Source organism: Equus caballus, chromosome 20 (genome assembly GCF_041296265.1).
Source record: "Equus caballus isolate H_3958 breed thoroughbred chromosome 20, TB-T2T, whole genome shotgun sequence".
Lineage (NCBI taxonomy): Eukaryota > Metazoa > Chordata > Mammalia > Perissodactyla > Equidae > Equus > Equus caballus.
Window position 1 is genome coordinate 27000797 of NC_091703.1, and position 18136 is coordinate 27018932.

General features: G+C 40.8%; 1 pseudogene; it reads left to right on the forward strand.

The window, feature by feature from the left end:
• Positions 1-4746: 4746 nt before the first annotated feature.
• On the forward strand, positions 4747-9581 carry LOC100066479 (butyrophilin subfamily 2 member A2-like; annotated as a pseudogene).
• Positions 9582-18136: the final 8555 nt, after the last annotated feature.

Below are 18136 nucleotides of genomic sequence, written 5' to 3' on the forward strand. Positions count from 1 at the left end.
TTGTCATGATCTGAAGTGGCACATCCTGGTGGGACCTGGTTTCCTGCTGAGCTACCTCATGAACAATGGGTCCTCCTCACCCTCAGAACACATGTGTGTCCCTCTGGCTCAGGTCAGCTACCACAGGGGTTGAGGCCTGGCTTCACTGGATGTTTCTGACACACACTTCCCCAGAACCCATGGGCCTTATTTTCTTCATATAGAGACTATATGCAGGCCAGGCTTTTAGACTCTTACAGCTCTCTCTTCTGTCCGTTCCAAGAGCATCCTAGTCTTGTGAGGATACTGTGGATTAACACATAATGCTAGTGCATTAATTGCACAGTTCTGAAATGAATCAGAAAGGAACTGGAGGCCTCCAGGGGGAGCATTTAGGATCTTGATGGAAATGTAAAGTAATGTGTCTCAGGAAGATTATTCTAGAAGGAATCTATACAAAGACCTGATTGCTGTCTGTGGAGCAAGGGAGGGGAGCATTGTGTGGGTGTAGGGGTGTTGGACTCAATAGCTCTGTCTATTGGCAGAGGATGAAACCCAGTTGGAAAGTCTTTCTTTGCTGCCGTCTTCCTGCCCCACTAGAATGCCACCTCCTTGAGAAAAAAGGGTTTTCCTCTCAGTATCCTCAGCATCTCTCCCTCAATGGTTTTTGACTGAATGACAAGGTCTACAGTTTACTGCTACAGTGCTGTCTTGCTTCATTCTCTACCCTCCAACTGTTCCCTGTGTTCCCTCTTATCTTTCCACTGTTCCCCACAAGGGGAACAACTTGAACAAGATTCCCCTAGGTTTTAGAAGTGGGCTGCTTGTGTTCGCCTCGTCACCTCCCCACCCCAGGCCCATCTACCTCTCCATACACACTTCTACACACAGAGGCTTCTCCTCTGGTCAGCTGCAATGCTAAAATCCACAGGGAATCTCAAGATTTCACCAAAAAAATGAGAAATACTTTCCTTCTGAAAACAGAAAAAGGAAATAAAAAGGCCATATCATCTCTAAAGGCTATTCTGTACTCTTTGATTTCAATTATCAAAGTTTCTGTGTATTCTACCTAGTAACTGGTGAGAAACTAGGCTCAGGGATTCCATTGGGTGGCTGACCTACAGTCATCCAATCATGAGCTCTAAACCATTCATTGGAAATACAAGGACTTTGTAGTCACACGGTGGCCCGGCTTCCATATCCCACAGCCTTGCACACACTGTCTAACGGGAGACGATGAAAATTTTTTTCTCTGCTTTCCGGACAGTTGGTACTCTGGTTAGACTGTGTCCATGGGTGGCTTAGAGAGAGAAGGGATAAATGGAAAATCATCATTTGAGCATCAGAGGAGAAAAGAAACCTCAGAAGTTAATTTTAAAAGATACAAAAGGGAGGGGAAGCTCTATGGGTCTGGGATGTCGGTGGGGCAGGAAATAGAGGAAGGGAACCTGATGAGGGGAAAGACAGAGTCCCTGGAGAGAGGAAGCTTCCTAGTCGGGAGGCTCTTCAGGACTGGCTTTACCTGAGGTCTCACAGCCTCATTCATCAGGAGGAGGAATGGAAGGGAGGGAGGGTATAGAAGAATGTGAAATGACAACTGAAGAAATGCCACTCCAGCCAGAAAAGTGAGACAAAGAGAGCAGAAAACTTCCCTCTTCATCCTTGTGTTGTTGACTTATTCTATGGAATGTTTCATGAGTCAATCTATCAGAGATACTCGAGCCAGGAAAGGAAGGGAGCTGCCCAAGACAGAAGTTAGGGTGTTAATGATACCAACAGAGGTAACAGGAAAGTTTGACCTTGATGAGAACTGTGGTTCCAAGTCTCCTTGGCTGATTTCTCCATGTCTGTGCCTCTAGGTCTCTGGTTTCTCCTGCATTTCTCCCTTCTCTTCTTTCACCTCCTCAGCTTGTTTGCACTGGTCTCAGGTAGGGTCCGTGTCAATGGCTCCTATCAACTTCTCAGAAAGGAAAATCAGCACTTCAGTCTTCAAAACACTGCAGTCTGAAGAAGTACTGCAGCTGTCTTCACTCATCCTTTCCTTCTGCACATGCTCATTGAATTTATACCAGCACCATCCCATGGAAATACAATGAGAACCACAAAGGCCAGCTGCATACACAATTTTAAATTTTTTACTTACATTGAAAAAGGTCAAAAAGAAACGGATGAAACAAGTAATAATATATTTAGTTTAACCCAAAAAAACCTAAATATTATTATTTAAATTTTCATTAATACAAAATACTAACAATGAGATATTTAAGATTTTTTATTCTAAAGTTTCAACTGTCTGTGTATACTTTACATTTACAGCACATTTCCACTAGAACTTGCTGGTCGCTACCATATTGAATAGTTCAAGTTTATACCACACTCCAGGCCACGACAGACCAGCAGACATTTGCCTAGAGTCCCCTTTATACAGGGAGGGTGGCTTGCTTCTGCCCAAGGGCCAAATGAGTGGGTCTGCCCTGCTCAGCTGCGGGCATCACCCCTTGAGAAGCACCACAGAGCTCAGTTGCAGCCTTGAACAGAGGATATCCTGTGCCCTAAATGTCATATCCCTAAAAACTATTCTTCTGCTTACTCTTTAGAGATCTCTGAGGGTCCTCCTCAACAACGTGTCTTAGAATTAGACATTTTTATTTTGAAATACACATAAAATAGTCATGTATAAATTACTGAATCATTTTGAATTATAATCCATAGAACCACTACTGATATCAACAATAGAATACTGCCTATTCCTGACCCATATTAGTTTGCTAGCGCTGCTGTAACATAACACAACAGACTGAGTGGCTTAAAATACAGAACCTTGTTTTCTCATCTTTCTGGAGGCTGGAAGTCCAAGATCAAGCTGTCAGCAGGTCTGGTTTCCCCTGAGGCCTCTCTCCCATGCTTGCCAATGGCCACCTTCTCCCTGTGTCCTCACGTGGTCCTCCCTCTGTGTCTTCGCATGGCCTTTCCTCTGTGTGCACACTTTCCTGGTGTCTCCCTGTGTGTCCTAATCTCCTCTTCTTCTAAAAACTCCAGTCAGATTGGATTAGGGCCCATCCAGCAGCCTCATTTTAACTTAATTACCTCTTTAAATGTTCTGTCTTCAAATACAGTCACATTCTGAAGTACTGGAGGGTGGGGCTTCAACATGTGAATTTTAGTGGACACAATTCAGTCTGTAACATGCCCCTTCTCAAAATCCCCAACTGAAGTGTGTTCTTAGGAGTGGAAATGCTGTATAATAAAAATGCTTATTTTCATCCTTCATACCTATTACAAACATTTTTCCAAAGGGTTTGTAGCAATATACACTCTCACTAGTAGTATATGCTGCTCCTTTAAATTTCTGTCAAGTCCAAACGGTTTTACACATATAATTTCACTCCATTTCTTCTTTCGACCCTTTTCACTCCATCTTCCTTTTCTCCTGAGCATGTATAGCCTCCTTATACAGAATGCATTTACCTTTATTATTATGTTTTTTCTGATAGAATGTAACCTCCATAAAGGATTCTTTTATGTTTTGCTTCTGCTGGATCCACGTCTATAGAAGAGAACCTGGAGCATAAGAGGTGTTCCACAGATATTAATTGAATGAAGATATGAATCTGCTCTGTGAGCTGCAAGTGGTCATCATCCCTGAGCTATCTCCAGTCTACACCTGAGGTCTGTTTTTTTAACTTTTCCAAATGAGCCTCTGATCAGTGCTTGTTCTTAATCATCTGCAAAGTGTGCATCAGTCAGGATAGTCTAGGTTATGCTTTGTAACAAGCTGCCCTCAAATCGCAGTAGGTTAACATAGCAAAGGTCTGTTTCTAACTCATGAAACGTATCCTTCATGAGTCTGGTGGGTTTGACTTCACACAGACCTCCCTTAAGGACCTGGAGCTGTGCGGTCACCTTCACAGAGGGAAAGAGCTTGCAAATCACTCACTGGCTCCTAAAGCTCTTGCCTGTGAGGTCCTCAGGTTATTTATATTCACATTTCATTCACCAAAGCAAGTCATATGGTTGTGCCTCACCGTACAGGAGAGGGAAGTGCAGTCCTAACGGTGTACCCAGGGGAACTGAGAATGTAGGTGGACAGCTCTAAAGAGCACCCTTTCAAGCTTCTGTTACTGGACGTTCTTTTAAAACTTGATAGTCCCGATCACACCAGAACCAGTCAGCCTCTGACTCACACCAGCCGTTATTCACCACTGTACCTCCAGCATGTAGCAAAATGCTTGGCCCCTGGTAGATACTTAATAAATAGCTATGAAATGAATGAGTGAAAAAAATGAATTGCTAGAATCAAGATTTCAGAGCAGGAAAACTTTACCCTTGGGCTCCATGCCAGCATAGACATCCATAAATTCATTTCTCAAATATTTAACAAGCATCTCCTGTGTTCAAGTCACTGTTCCAGAAACTGAAGATAAACCAGAGAACAAAATACAGGAACATCCCTGTCCTCCTGGGGCTCTCATTCTAGAAGGTGCAGAGAGCAATAAATGAAGTAATAAATTAAACTCTATTTTATGTCAGATGGTAATGAGCCCTGTAGACAAAAGAAAGTGGGGAGGGGTTGACTGCATGGGAGGTATGGAGGTAATGTAATTATAAACAGAATGATCTAGGAAAGCTCCACAGAAAAGATGGCAATTGAGTAAAACCTGAATGCAGTGAGGGAGTGAGCTGTGCACCCCTGGGGCTGACTGAGAGGATCCCATGTGAAATCTCATCTGGCACAGTGCCTAGCACGTGGCTTCTTGAGGGGGAACCATGTACTTATCATCCAAACTGTACACTTTGGAGAGTGAGTGGAGGCACTGTCAGTAATTACACCAGGACACCTGCAATAAAAAAGGACTGCCCAGCAGATGACAACATATGGACATCTCATTTCTGATAAACTTTAGTTTTGTCTTCTTTCTCTTTCCCCAAATACTAACTGCAGTGAGAAAGACTCACATGTGTATAGACTATTTCATGAAACCCTGATTAAGTACAGAGCCTGTTGGCCCCACAAACAAAAAGAGTGAGAATTGAGCCAGGAGGAATTAGGCAAGTCTTCAAAACAGAACTGCCATTTAAACTGGGATTACTAGGAGCTTATCAATAATGGCTTTAAGGTATGACCTCACTCCTGGAGTCTGTGTATTACATTTTAAAAGAAATGTTTGAAGACTGAAAAAGTCTTGAAGATGCACAGAAATGGCATTTCAGTCCATCAGACCAGTGGAAGTGAGGCTTGGGGACAGTGTGATCTTCCCAGGAACCTCAGATCATAACTGTGTGAGACCCCATCTTTGTTACTCAGAAGGGTAACCTTGCATCTGATTAACTCAAAGTGTCTTGAAGGAGGGTTTCTCAACCTGGTGTCCTGACTGTTCGCAGTAACAGTGCACAGCTGACAGTGTGCGGGTGTGTGTGACAGGAACCCTCCACTCTTTCCCTGTAAACGTGACTCTGGCCTGGCCTGCCTCGCTCTAAAGTCAGTTGTCATAGGATTGTTTGTTTGTTTATTTATTGTTTTTTGTTTGGTTAACAGGATGGCTGGATTTTTCTTTAAGTCTGTTGTCTCATGCTTGCCCTCATTAAACCCCATGGAACATTTTGTAGAATTCCATTCAAACTTGCCTCATCATTCTGAGTCTTATCCCACTTCCAGGATACTGTGTGAGACTTTCAATATACAACTAGATTTTTTTTCCTTTTGGCAAAAATCAAGTAGATCAGGAAGCACTAAGACATGAATGATTGCTTTAAACTTGTCTTTGCTATAATTTGTTTGATAGGCTTCACAGAGGAATTACTTAAAAGCCGTTTGGATGATAGCTGGACACATGGCTAAAGGGGCAGAGTTTCCCAGGACCATGCACTCGCAGCTCTCTCACACCCGGTGTCTCTTTTATTGAAGATTCTTTTGAAAACAGAAGAAGTTTGGAAGAATCTGTATTCTTAGGATTTTTGATGATGCTCTACTAACACTGAGGAGGTGATATTGTTATCTAGAGGATCCCAGGAGCATCTAGATCTTTCTACTTGGTGGATGTTGTGGAGGGACTATAAGAAAATCACAAAATTGGCTGAAACCCTGGGAGGTAAATACCTCTGAATTTGGGTGAGGATTGGCTTTCACGCTAGCTTTGTCCATTCTCCTAAAAACCAACAGGTCCTTATGATTATTGGATAGCTGTGGTGATGTGAAGCCATAAACCAGGATAGAAGCCATAGTGTCTTGAGGTCAAAAAGTTTCCTAACATTCTGCTAGCCTGGCGGTTTCTCTCCTTATCATGTTCACCTAGAGCTTCAGGAAGCCAAGGCTACTGAGAAGTCCTCCCAGGGCCGAAAGCAGAATCCTGAACCTGCCTGTTTCAGGTCAGAGTGGAAACACTCACACAGAAGTGAGAATATTAAAATCCTAGCTGAATGAACGAATCAATAAATATTGGGAGGCAGATGCTTGGTACTGTGATGGGGTCTGGAACTGGAGCAGAAAGAAAAGGGCAATGTAATCCTTTCTTCCTTGAGATCTCACCATTTATTTGGCATATTGGTCTTCTGGTGGTCTCCAATGTCAAGGTTTTCTTCCTTCCTTTCCTCCTTCCTATCTTCTTCTTACGTGTTGGTGAGCACCTCTGACATTCCCTCGGTTCCTGAGCTTTCTCCCAACCAGCCAGCCAACCAGATACATTAGAGGAGATGAACAAGGTGGCCTAAGGCTGGCTGCGGGGCAGTAGGGAGCTGGGGTCAGTTCACTGTCGGTATCGGACCCAAAACTGTATCACAGGGCTTCTGTCAGGGAATCCCTGCGGCTCTCAATCAGCTCTATGGTTTACTTTGTTTTCTAGGATAATTTAATCCATGATCATAGAGGTCTTCCATACATAGTGGACCTCCACAAAGGTTACATTGTAGTAATTGTTGTTCTGTGGAACATGGATTAATTTGAAAGAAGACCATAGTAGCTTAGTCATTTATAACCAGGTTGATGGTATAGACTGCACAGTTGAAGAACCGTGTGTGGGAAAGGCAATATGCTTCCCCAAGCCTGAGTCAGGAGTTCACAGACAGGTGCCAAAAATGCCTTCCTGCACCAAGAGAACACTGATGCTCTGTGCATAGCCTGTGAGGGGAGGGGAGGTGAACAAGTGGGAGAGCAGGGAATCCACTTGCCTCGTGCTAATGAGCACTTTACATTTTATAATTTGTCACCTTCTGCTCAAAGACACCAAAGAATCCAGGCTTTACCAGATACCATGACACTGGGACCTTTCCTCCTTCCTCTTTTGAATTCCAAAATTGTCACAGTCAGACATATCAACTTGGGGAAAGGTGAAAGTCATTTTAACATAATGGAAATGTAAATTGACTAAGTAATGATAACTGCAGACGGGACAGTCTGCAGAATGTCAGAGTCTGGAGCATTTCCTATGTCCAGAGAGATCATAGCTGCAGACTCAGACCCAGGTTGTTAAAGCAAAACTGGGTGGAAATACTTCCCCCTCCGTTTTGCCATACACACCTCTCAGGCAGCAGGTTGACTTTTGGGGAAATTATTCTCCCTTTTTACCCCTCGAAGGATGCCCTTGTTAGTCATTTAAATCAGTTGTCATCTGGTTAAACTGGTAGGACACAGAAGATCATTGAAGGGAAACTTTACTGCTCAGGAGCCTGTGTAGGGATAAATTGGCCTTAATTGCTTCACAGGGAGAGGAATAGGACCTCTTTGCTAGTTTAAGCCAAGTGGCAAAGTTTCTAACTCAATAGAGTCCCAGAGATCATATGTCTAAAATAGAAAAAGGGTCAGATCCGAGAATGTTGAGAGAAATTGGGAGCCATTAATTCTACCACATTTGCTAAACTTTCTAGGTTTCCTAGAGCTCCAATTATCCTCTACCTGAGACAATGTTCCTGTCACTCAAGAGACAGAGGTACAGCCTCAGTTATTCTCAAACTGGGAGCTACACGGGACCTGGGATCAAGCAGCCTTCATGGAAAAAGCTGCCACATGGCGGATCTCCTATCTGCTTTCTGGGACCACTCTGGGGACAAGGAATAGTAAAATCTCCTGAGCCCCCAGGCCTAAACCTGAGTCTTCCTCTGCATTTGATGTGGTTCTGGACCCAGATATCATTCATCCTGAGCTCTTCCTGTCAGAGGACTGGAGAAGCTTGAAATGGGGCACCTCCAGGCAAAGCCTGCTTGGCAACCCAGACAGTTCGACTGTCAGCCTTGTGTCCTTGGCCTGGAAATCTTCACCTCAGGGAGATATTACTGGGAAGTGGAGGTCGAAAATGTGATGGTGTGGCCTGTGGGGGTTTGTGGAGACAGTGTTGAGAGCAATTGAGAGACCCTACTCATTTCTCAGAATGGCTTCTGGACCTTAGAGATGGTTGGAAATGAGTCCTGGTCCCTGTCCTCTCTGAGAAGATTCTTCTTCTGACAGAATGCCTTCACCAGTGGGTCTTCCTTGACTACAGATCTGGACAGGTCTCCTCCTATGACATGAGGGACAGATCACCCATCTATACATATCCTCGTTTACCCTTCTCTGGAACCATGAGACCCTTCTTCAGGCTGAGGTCCGTTGACAGCCTCCTCTTCATCTGCCAAGCATTCTCAGGGGCCCAGGAGATTGTTTACAGGGGAGGGACCCACCACAGCATCAGAAACAATTTCCTAGTCTCAGAGCCAAGTAGAGAAGCCCTGGCCATCTCTACTATCACAGACAGCATCCCATGCTATTGAATGAGCCCTCTTCCCTCTGGTCATATAAGAGAACCTCCTCCAAAGGGTCCTTTGACACCACTTCAGACCCCAGCCCCATCTTTCCCTCATTAGGCTGTTGCTCTAGTAACTCATATGCTTGTAACCATGGGGCTGGGTCCAGTCTCAGGAAACTTGTGCTGCCACATTGCTCCAAATCAAGAAGAAAGTGTGCAAAAGTGACAAGCAGAAAACCTGCTACTTTTACATCAGAGCTACATATTCAGCCTGATACTTGAATTGACATCAAATACTGTGAACTCTAGGTGAGGGCAATAGCATGCACTAGGATATAAGACAGCAGAGGGAAACCACAAAAGGAGGTCAGACATAGAGGAAACAGGACCCAAGAGGTGGGACAAGGCCAAGCCTGTTGGCATGGTTAAGCCCCATTATTACAGTTAAGGGGTCCTAGGGCTGATGGTACATTTTCAACATACCTTCAAGATTTCCAGACCACACATTAAAGCTCCCCAGGCCTACAGCTGGGATGAAGAAAGATGAAGAATGAGGACACATCTGTATATGCTGTGGTTCAGGTGTCCTTACAATAAACAAGCAGTCAGTACTCAGTTATTGAGTATGGCCTAAGGTTTAAGGTCTCAGCTGAGCAGGTGGATACTGGAGCAGGTGGATCACAAGGCTCAGGTTCAGTGAGGAGAGCAACAGTTTCCAGCTTTTTTATCTCAGGCTGCCTTTAGACATTTAAACATTGTTGAAGACCTCAAAGAGCTTTTGCTCATTTGGGTTATATCTGTCAATATTTATGGCATTACAGATCAAAACTGAGAAATTTAAAAAAACATATTTATTAATTTATATTTAAATAGAAATAATAAACCAATTATGGGTTAATAAAAACACATTTTATGAAAAATAACTATTGTTTCCAAAGCAAAGTAAACTTTATTGAGAAGTGTGTGATTCTTTAACATAAAAATCCAATGTCTGGCTTACCTGAGGATGGCTAGATCCTCATATCTTCCTCTGTATTCAGTGTTGGGTGTCACAGGTCATGCAGGCTCTAGAAAACTTCCCTGTCACTAATGGGAGAATGAGAGCAAACACGAAAAATATTATCTTATTATTATTGTTACTATTATGAAAATAGTATTCACCTTGAGGACACCTAGAAAGTGCAACATAGCCCCCCAGAAATCTACAAAACATATTTTGAGAGCCAGGATGGAGGATCCTAGAACTAAGTCAGGCATCTAAAATGATAACTTAAAGGGTGGTGTACTGGACTTGACATAATTCGGTACCCAATTGTAAAACTGGGCTGAAAAAAAAGGTATTTAAAGTGTTCAAAATTTTATTACTGCAGCTACAAATGTACACATTCTGGAAAGAATCAGGAACATTGAAATGGCTGATTTGTCAAGATGGAAGACTGGGTTATTACTGTGTATGTATCTGTGTTGTTTTCATTTTTGGTATGTTGTAATAATACTTGCACAGTTTTAACTAAAAGCACCAGACTGTAAGTTAGGAAACAAGTCCTGCTCATAACTGGCTCTATTCATCTTAAGCAAGTTACAGCTTCTGAGTGTTTCAGGATTCTGTACAATAAGGCTTTGAGTGGGTTTGCACATCTTTCATTATAGTTTACAAGACACTTTCACTTATGCTGTATCTTTGCATTCTCACAGCAAATATACTTATCCTCATTTCACAGTGATATACTGTTGTCTATTATAGTCATAAAGGATATTCTTTTTGTTTAAGGAAAATAGAGTTTTCAATCATACTTTTTGGATAAATCATGCCTCATATTTAAGATTCCTTTCAAATATTCCAATATTCCAATATTTTAAGTGTTTACTGAAACTAGGCATGAACCCAATCCTGTGCTAGCCACTATGGAGGCATTAAAATAGTGTAAAACTTGACCCCTACCTTCCTTTACTCAGTCTTGTATTCATATCTTTACTTATTCATTTACTCTCAACAAATTTAGCACCTTTGATGTGTCAACCATGTGCAATATGTGTTGTCATGAAGGAAATAAGCAGGGTGATGTTATGGAGCCAAGTGGGGAAGGGGGGACTACTTCCAATGGCAAAGTTACGGAGGGCTTCCTGGAGGAAGTGATGGATTTTCTGAGACTTGAGGGCTAAGAAAAAAACAGCCCTGTGAGAGCTGGGGGAAGAGATGCTGAGCAGGGGGAACAGTGAGCGCAGAAGCCCCAAAGCAGAAATTTGAAGGGACATAAAGAGTCCCCTGCAGTCAGAGCAAAGACTGAGAATGGGACAGGCAGGAAACTTCAGCAGAAAGCAGGCCATCTGGGGCCTCCCATGCTTCTCCAGGATGCTTTCTTCCTTTGTGGAGACTGCCTTCCCAGATTGTAGTCCTCAGCCTGGTTAAAGTAAAATTTACCTTGTCTCTCCTACCTATAGAATGGCTGTTGGTTATTCACATCAACAAGGGCAAGAGTAGAAGAAGGGAGATCACTTCAGAAACTATTTCAGATGTTCAGTGAGAATGCAGGTTTGGACTTCTGGTGATGTTAATGGAGGTTAAGTGAAGTGGATAGATTTGGAAATACTTGATTATATGATTACCTAATCTATACACCTTATTCAGATTTTGTGAGTTGTTCCAATAATATCCTTCATATCAAAACAGTATCCAAGGTCATGCATGGCTGTCAGCTATCTTTTCTCTTTAGTCATCTTTCATCTGGAAGAACTCCTAAGTCTTTCTTTATAGTCCACATTGACATTTTTGAAAGATACAGGCCACATATTTTATTGACTATCCCTCAGTTTGGGTTTATCTGATGTTGCCTCATGATTACGTTCAGATTATTCATTTTTGGCAGGAATTCCTCAGAAATGATGTTCTTCTCAGTGCGTCATATAAAGAGATATGTGCTGTCAATGAGTCCCACTACTGGCCATTATGACTTTGATCACTTGGTTAAGGTGGTGTCTACCACACCACACCGCAATGTTTCTGTTTTACTCTGTGCAATTAGTAAGTTTCTTGTGGGGGGGACATTTTGAAGCCATGTAAATATCCTGTTAGTCCTCAAATATTCACACATGAGTTTTGGCATCCGTGGTAGACAGGCTAATAATCGCACTAAAAAGTCAACATCCTAACTCCTTAAACCTGTGAACATGTTACCTTATATGGCAAAAAGGACTTTGTATATGTGATCTAGCTAAGGATCTTGAGATGGAGACGTTATCCTGTATTATTCAGATAGACCCAGGGAAATCACAAGGTGCTTTATAAGTGAGAAGCAGGAGGGTCAGAGTCAGAGAAGGAGACGTAACAACAGAAGCAGAGGTCAGAGGTAGAAAGATTTGAAGATGCTTTGCTACCGGCCTTGCAGTTAGAGAAATGTGTTAGAAGCCAAGGGATACAGGTAGCCTCTAGAAGCTGATGATTGGGTTCAGGACAAGTTACTCCAAAATATAGCACCTTGACATATTGAATATCTTAAGCTGAAGGAATTTGAGGAAAGCACTGAGGCAAAAAGGTCACTTTGACCCCTCCTCTCATCTTTTTTCCCTGAAAGCAGGAGCTAAATCTCCCATGTGAAAGTTACCCTCCCTGTACCAAGAGAAAGGAGGACATCCTCATCACCAGAAACAGGGAATTTAGGGTCCAGAAGGCTGTATAAACAAACCTTGTTACTTCTTCACCATTTACTACCCATAGCCAAAACCATTCTGTCTTGTCAATTCTTCACAAATTCTTTGTTTCTTTGCCTAAAGGGTATAAAAGCTGCCTTCTCTAGTCACTTCTTCAGGTCTTCTTTCTCTTCTGAAAATTTCCATGTACATGTTAAAATTGAATAACATTTGTATGCTTTTCTCCTGTTAATCTGTCTTATGTCAGTTTAATTGTTAGGGCTACTTGGAGACCCAAATAGAATAGAGGAGAATTTTTCCTCCCCTCCGCATGTGTCATTACTTTCTTCTGGTGAGCAATTTTTAAATGAATTTCTGTGACTTTTACAAAGTAGTTTACAAAACACTTTCATTCACTCTTATTGAGTTCTCACAAAAAACGTTGTAAATGGAGATTATTAAACCCATTTTTCAGTTGATAAAACTGAGGCCTAGGAAGTGTAATTTTTTCCCTCTAAGAACTTTCAGAGAAAAGAGCGAAGAAACAGATGTTCCTTTCCTAACTCCTACTCATCTATGTCAAGTAGCTATCATATCATAGTAAACCACCCCAAAATTCAGTGACTTTAAAGAGTAATCCTGTATTATTGCCACACTTCTGAAAGCTGACATGGTTTGACTAATCCAGGCTGAGCTCAGTGAGGCTCTTCTACTTCTCACTGAAGGTTTATGGGTCAGCTGGGCACCTCTGCGTCATGAATGTTTCATCCTCCTAGGACCAGCAAGCAAGCCAGGTCATCTTCTACTCACGGTGATGGCAGAGGCAAAAGAGGACCAGAATGACACTCATGAGGTATTTCAAGATCTAGACTCAGAATTGGCACACGCTCACTTCCATGCATATGCTATTGGCCAAGACAAGTCATATCGTCAAGCCCAAAGTCAAAAGGTAGAGACATGTACCCCACCCATGTGGAGGTCATAGCAAACATGTGAATTCAAGGATGGCCCATAATTCATCAGTCACTATCTGCCTCTAGGCTACAATTATTTATATACTTCACACATAAAAAATATTAATATATTTGTTGAAGCAAATAACCCATAAACAACCCATAAATCAAAGTTGGGGTGAATTTATTATGAGCCAGAGTGAGGATTATAACCTGGGAAGGCCTTAGTAGGTGTTCTGGAGAAGCATGGGTTTCATTACAGTCTTATATCTTTTTAGAACAAAAAACATACATTAAGCACACCCAGAATACATTTTCATCAAAATTATAAAGAGGTATTCAGTTGCAAATCAGCAGGTCAACATGACCCTGATGTCAGGAAAGGGACTAATCTGGGAGTTACCAAAAGGGCGTTACCAACACAGTGTAGGATGGGAAGTATGGATTCTTAAGAGAGTGGATTCTTTAATAGTTAAGCAGATGTACAATGTGCATTTAACAGGCCATTTTTCAGACTTTTTAGTTCAAGCCAAATTAGTTTTGAACTCAAAATAGTTACCCCATGTACCTCAATGTGTGAAAATCTCTTGTAATTTTTCCCTGTTGATCAATAATCTTTTGATAGAAAGCATTGCTGATCAAAATATTGTCGCTTGGTTCCAGGGTGGGTGCTGCCTGCCCTGGGTCCATCATGTCCCTCGGTGCTAGGCTTTCATTTCATTGATTTTCCCTGTTATCCATGTTGGGGGGGAAAATAGTCACATATAGTGGACAAGAATAGAGGTATATATTAACAAAAGAAGTGTTTCATAGGCTATATAACTTGTCAATTATTTTTAGATTATTGTACAAACATTGCACATGTGCTTTTACACTACTTCCTGTAGTTACATTGTTTTTGTATTTTTTTTAATTTTTATTTTTTTCGGAGGTACCTCATATTTCGAATTCTGTATACATTACATCATGTTCACCACCCGAACACTAATTATAGTCCATCCCCTCACATGTGAGCCTAATCACCCCTTTTGCCCTCCCCCCTCCCCCCTTCCCCAAAGGTAACCACCAGTCCAATCTCCAATGCTGTGTGGGTTTTTTTTTTTGTCGTTTTTATCTCCTACTTATGAGTGAGATCATATGGTATTTGACTTTCTCCCTCTGACTTATTTCACTCAGCATAATACCCTCAAGGTCCACCCATGTTGTCACAAATGGCAGGATTTCGTCATTTTTTATGGCTGAGTAGTAGTCCATCGTGTATAAATACCACATCTTCTTTATCCATTTGTCCCTTGATGGGAACCTAGGTTGCTTCCATGTCTTGGCTATTGTGTATAATGCCGCAATGAACATAGGGGTGCAAGTATCTTTATGCCTTTGTGTTTTCAAGTTCTTTGGATAAATACCCAGCAGTGGAACAGCTGGATCATATGGTAGATCTATCCTTAATTTTCTGAGGATACTCCAAACTGCTTTCCATAGTGGCTGCACCAGTTTACACTGCCACCAGCAGTGAACAAGGGTTCCCTTCTCTCCACACCCTCTCCAACATTTGTTGTTTCCTGTCTTGTTAATTATAGCCATTCTGACCGGAGTGAGGTGATACCTCATTGTAGTTTTGATTTGCATTTCCCTGATAGCTAATGATGTTGAGCATCTTTTCATATGCCTGTTGGCCATCTGTATATCTTCTTTGGAGAAATCTCTGTTCAGATCTTTTGCTCATTTTCTAATTGGATTGTTGGGTTTTTTGATGTTGAGCTGTATGACTTCTTTGCATATTTTGGATATTAACCCCTTATCTGATATGTGGTTTGCAAATATCTTTCCCCAATTATTAGGTTGTCTTTTCGTTTTGTTGATGGTTTCCTTTGCTGTGCAGAAACTTTTTAGTTTGATGTAGTCCCATTTGTTCGTTTTGTCTTTTGTTTCCCTTGCCCACTCAGACATGGAACTTGAAAATATGCTGCTCAGACCAATGTCATAGAGCGTACTGCCTATGTTTTCTTCTAGAAGTCTCATGGTTTCTGGTCTTACATTCAAGTCTTTAATCCATTTTGAGTTGATTTTTGTGCATGGTGTAAGGGAATGGTCTACTTTCATTCTTTTGCATGTGGCTGTCCAGTTTTCCCAACACCATTTATTGAAGAGACTCTCCTTCCTCCATCGTATGCTCTTGGCTCCCTTGTCAAATATTAGCTATCCATAAACGTGTGGGTTTACTTCTGGGTTCTCAATTATGTTCCATTGATCTGTGTGTCTGTTTTTGTACCAGTACCATGCTGTTTTGGTTACTATGGCTTTGTAGTATAATTTGAAATCAGGGAGTGTGATACCTCCAGCTTTGTTCTTTTTTCTCAGGAATCCTTTGGCTATTCGGGGTCTTTTGTTGTTCCATATAAATTTTAGGATTCTTTGTTCTATTTCTGTAAAATATGTTGTTGGAACTTTGATAGGGATTGCGTTGAATCTATAGATTGCTTTAGGAAGTATGGACATTTTCACAATGTTAATTCTTCCAATCCAAGAGCATGGAATATCTTTCCATTTCTTTGTGTCTTCTTCGATTTCTTTCAACAATGTTTTATAGTTTTCAGTGTACAGATCCTTCATCTCTTTCGTTAAGTTTATTCCTAGGTATTTTATTCTTTTTGTTGCAATTGTAAATGGGATTGTGTTCTTAATTTCTCTTTCTGCTACTTCGTTGTTAGTGTATAGAAACACAACGAATTTTTGTACATTGATTTTGTATCCCGCAACTTGACTGTATTCCTTTATTATTTCTAAAAGGTTTTTAGTGGACTCTTTAGGGTTTTCTAGATATAAAATCATATCGTCTGCAAAGAGTGACAGTTTCACTTCTTCTTTTCCAATGTGGATCCCTTTTATTTCTTTTTCTTGCCTGATTGCTCTGGCTAGGACTTCTAATACTATGTTAAATAGGAGTGGTGACAGTGGGCATCCTTGTCTGCTTCCTGTTCTTAGAGGGATAGCTTTCAGTTTTTCTCCATTGACAATGATATTTGCTGTGGGTTTGTCATATATGGCCTTTATTATGTTGAGGTATTTTCCTTCTATACCCATTTTATTTAGAGTTTTTATCATAATGGATGCTGTATCTTGTCAAATGCTTTCTCTGCATCTATTGAGATGATCGTGTGATTTTTATTCTTCATTTTGTTAATGTGGTGCATCACGTTGATAGATGTGCAGATGTTGAACCATCCCTGCATCCCCCGGAATGAAACCCACTTGATCATGATGTATGATCTTTTTAATGTATTGTTGTATTCGATTTGCTAGAATTTTGTTGAGGATTTTTGCATCAATGATCATCAGTGATATTGGCCTGTAATTTTCTTTTTTTGTGTTGTCCTTGTCTGGTTTTGGTATCAGGATAATGTTTGCTTTGTAGAAGGAGTGAGGAAGCCTCCCCTCCTCTTCAATTTTTTGGAAGAGTTTGAGAAGGATAGGTATTAAGTCTTCTTTGAATGTTTGGTGGAGTTCACCAGGGAAGCCATCTGGTCCTGGACCTTTATTTTCTGGGAGGTTTTTAATTGCCATTTCGATCTCCTTACTGGTGATAGGTCTATTCAAATTTTCTATATCTTATTGGTCCAGTTTTGGAAGGTTGTATGGTTCTAAGAATTTATCCATTTCTTCTAGATTATCCAATTTGTTGGCTTATAGCTTTTCATAGTATTCTCTTATTATCTTTTGTATTTCTGAGGTGTCCATTGTAATCTCTCCTCTTTCATTTCTGATTTTATTTGTTTGAGCCTTCTCTCTTTTTTTCTTGGTGAATCTAGCTAAGCATTTGTCAATTTTGTTTATCTTTTTGAAGAACCAGCTCTTGGTTTCATTAATTTTTTCTATTATTTTTTAGTCTCTATTTTATTTATTTCTGCTCTGATTTTCATTATTTCCTTCCTTCTGCTGATTTTGGGCTTTGTTTCTTGTTCTTTTTCCAGTACCTTTAGGTGCACTTTTAGATTGTCTATTTGGGATTTTTATTCTTTGTTGAGGTAGGCCTGAATTGCTATAAACTTCTCTCGTAGAAACGCTTTTGCTGTATCCCACAGATTTTGGCATGTCATGTTTTCATTTTCATTTGTCTCCAGGAATTTTTTTATTTCTTCTTTGATTTCTTCATTGAGCCAATCATTGTTCAGTAGCATTTTGTTCAATCTCTACATTTTTGCAGCTTTTCTGGCTTTCTTTCTGTAGTTGATTTCCAGTTTCATACCTTTGTGGTCAGAAAAGATGCATGGTATTATTTTGATCTTCTTAAATTTATTGAGACTTGTTTTGTGGCCTAATATGTGATCAATCCTGGAGAATGTTCCATGAGCATGTGAAAAGAATGTGTATTCTGTGGTTTTTGGATGGAATATTCCGTATATATCTACTAAGTCCATCTGGTCTAATGTGTCCTTTAAGGCCAGTGTTTCCTTATTGATCTTCTATTTGGATGATCTATCCATTGGTGTAAGTGGAGTGTTAAAGTCCCCTACTATTATTGTGTTACTGTCTATTTCTCCTTTTATGTCTGTTAATAATTGCTTTCTATATTTAGGTGCTCCTATGTTGGGTGCGTAGATATTTACAAGTGCTATATTTTCTAGTTGGATTGTTCCCTTTATCATTATGTAGTGCCCGTCTTTGTCTCTTATTACAGTTTTTGATTTAAAGTCTGTTTTGTATGATATTAGTATTGCTACCCCTGCTTTCTTTTCTTTGCCATTTGCATGGAATATCTTTTTCCATCCTTTCTCTTTCAGTTTGTGAGTATCTGTATGTCTGAAGTGTGTCTCTTGTATGCAGCATATACATGGATCTTGTTTTTTTATCCAGTTGGCTACC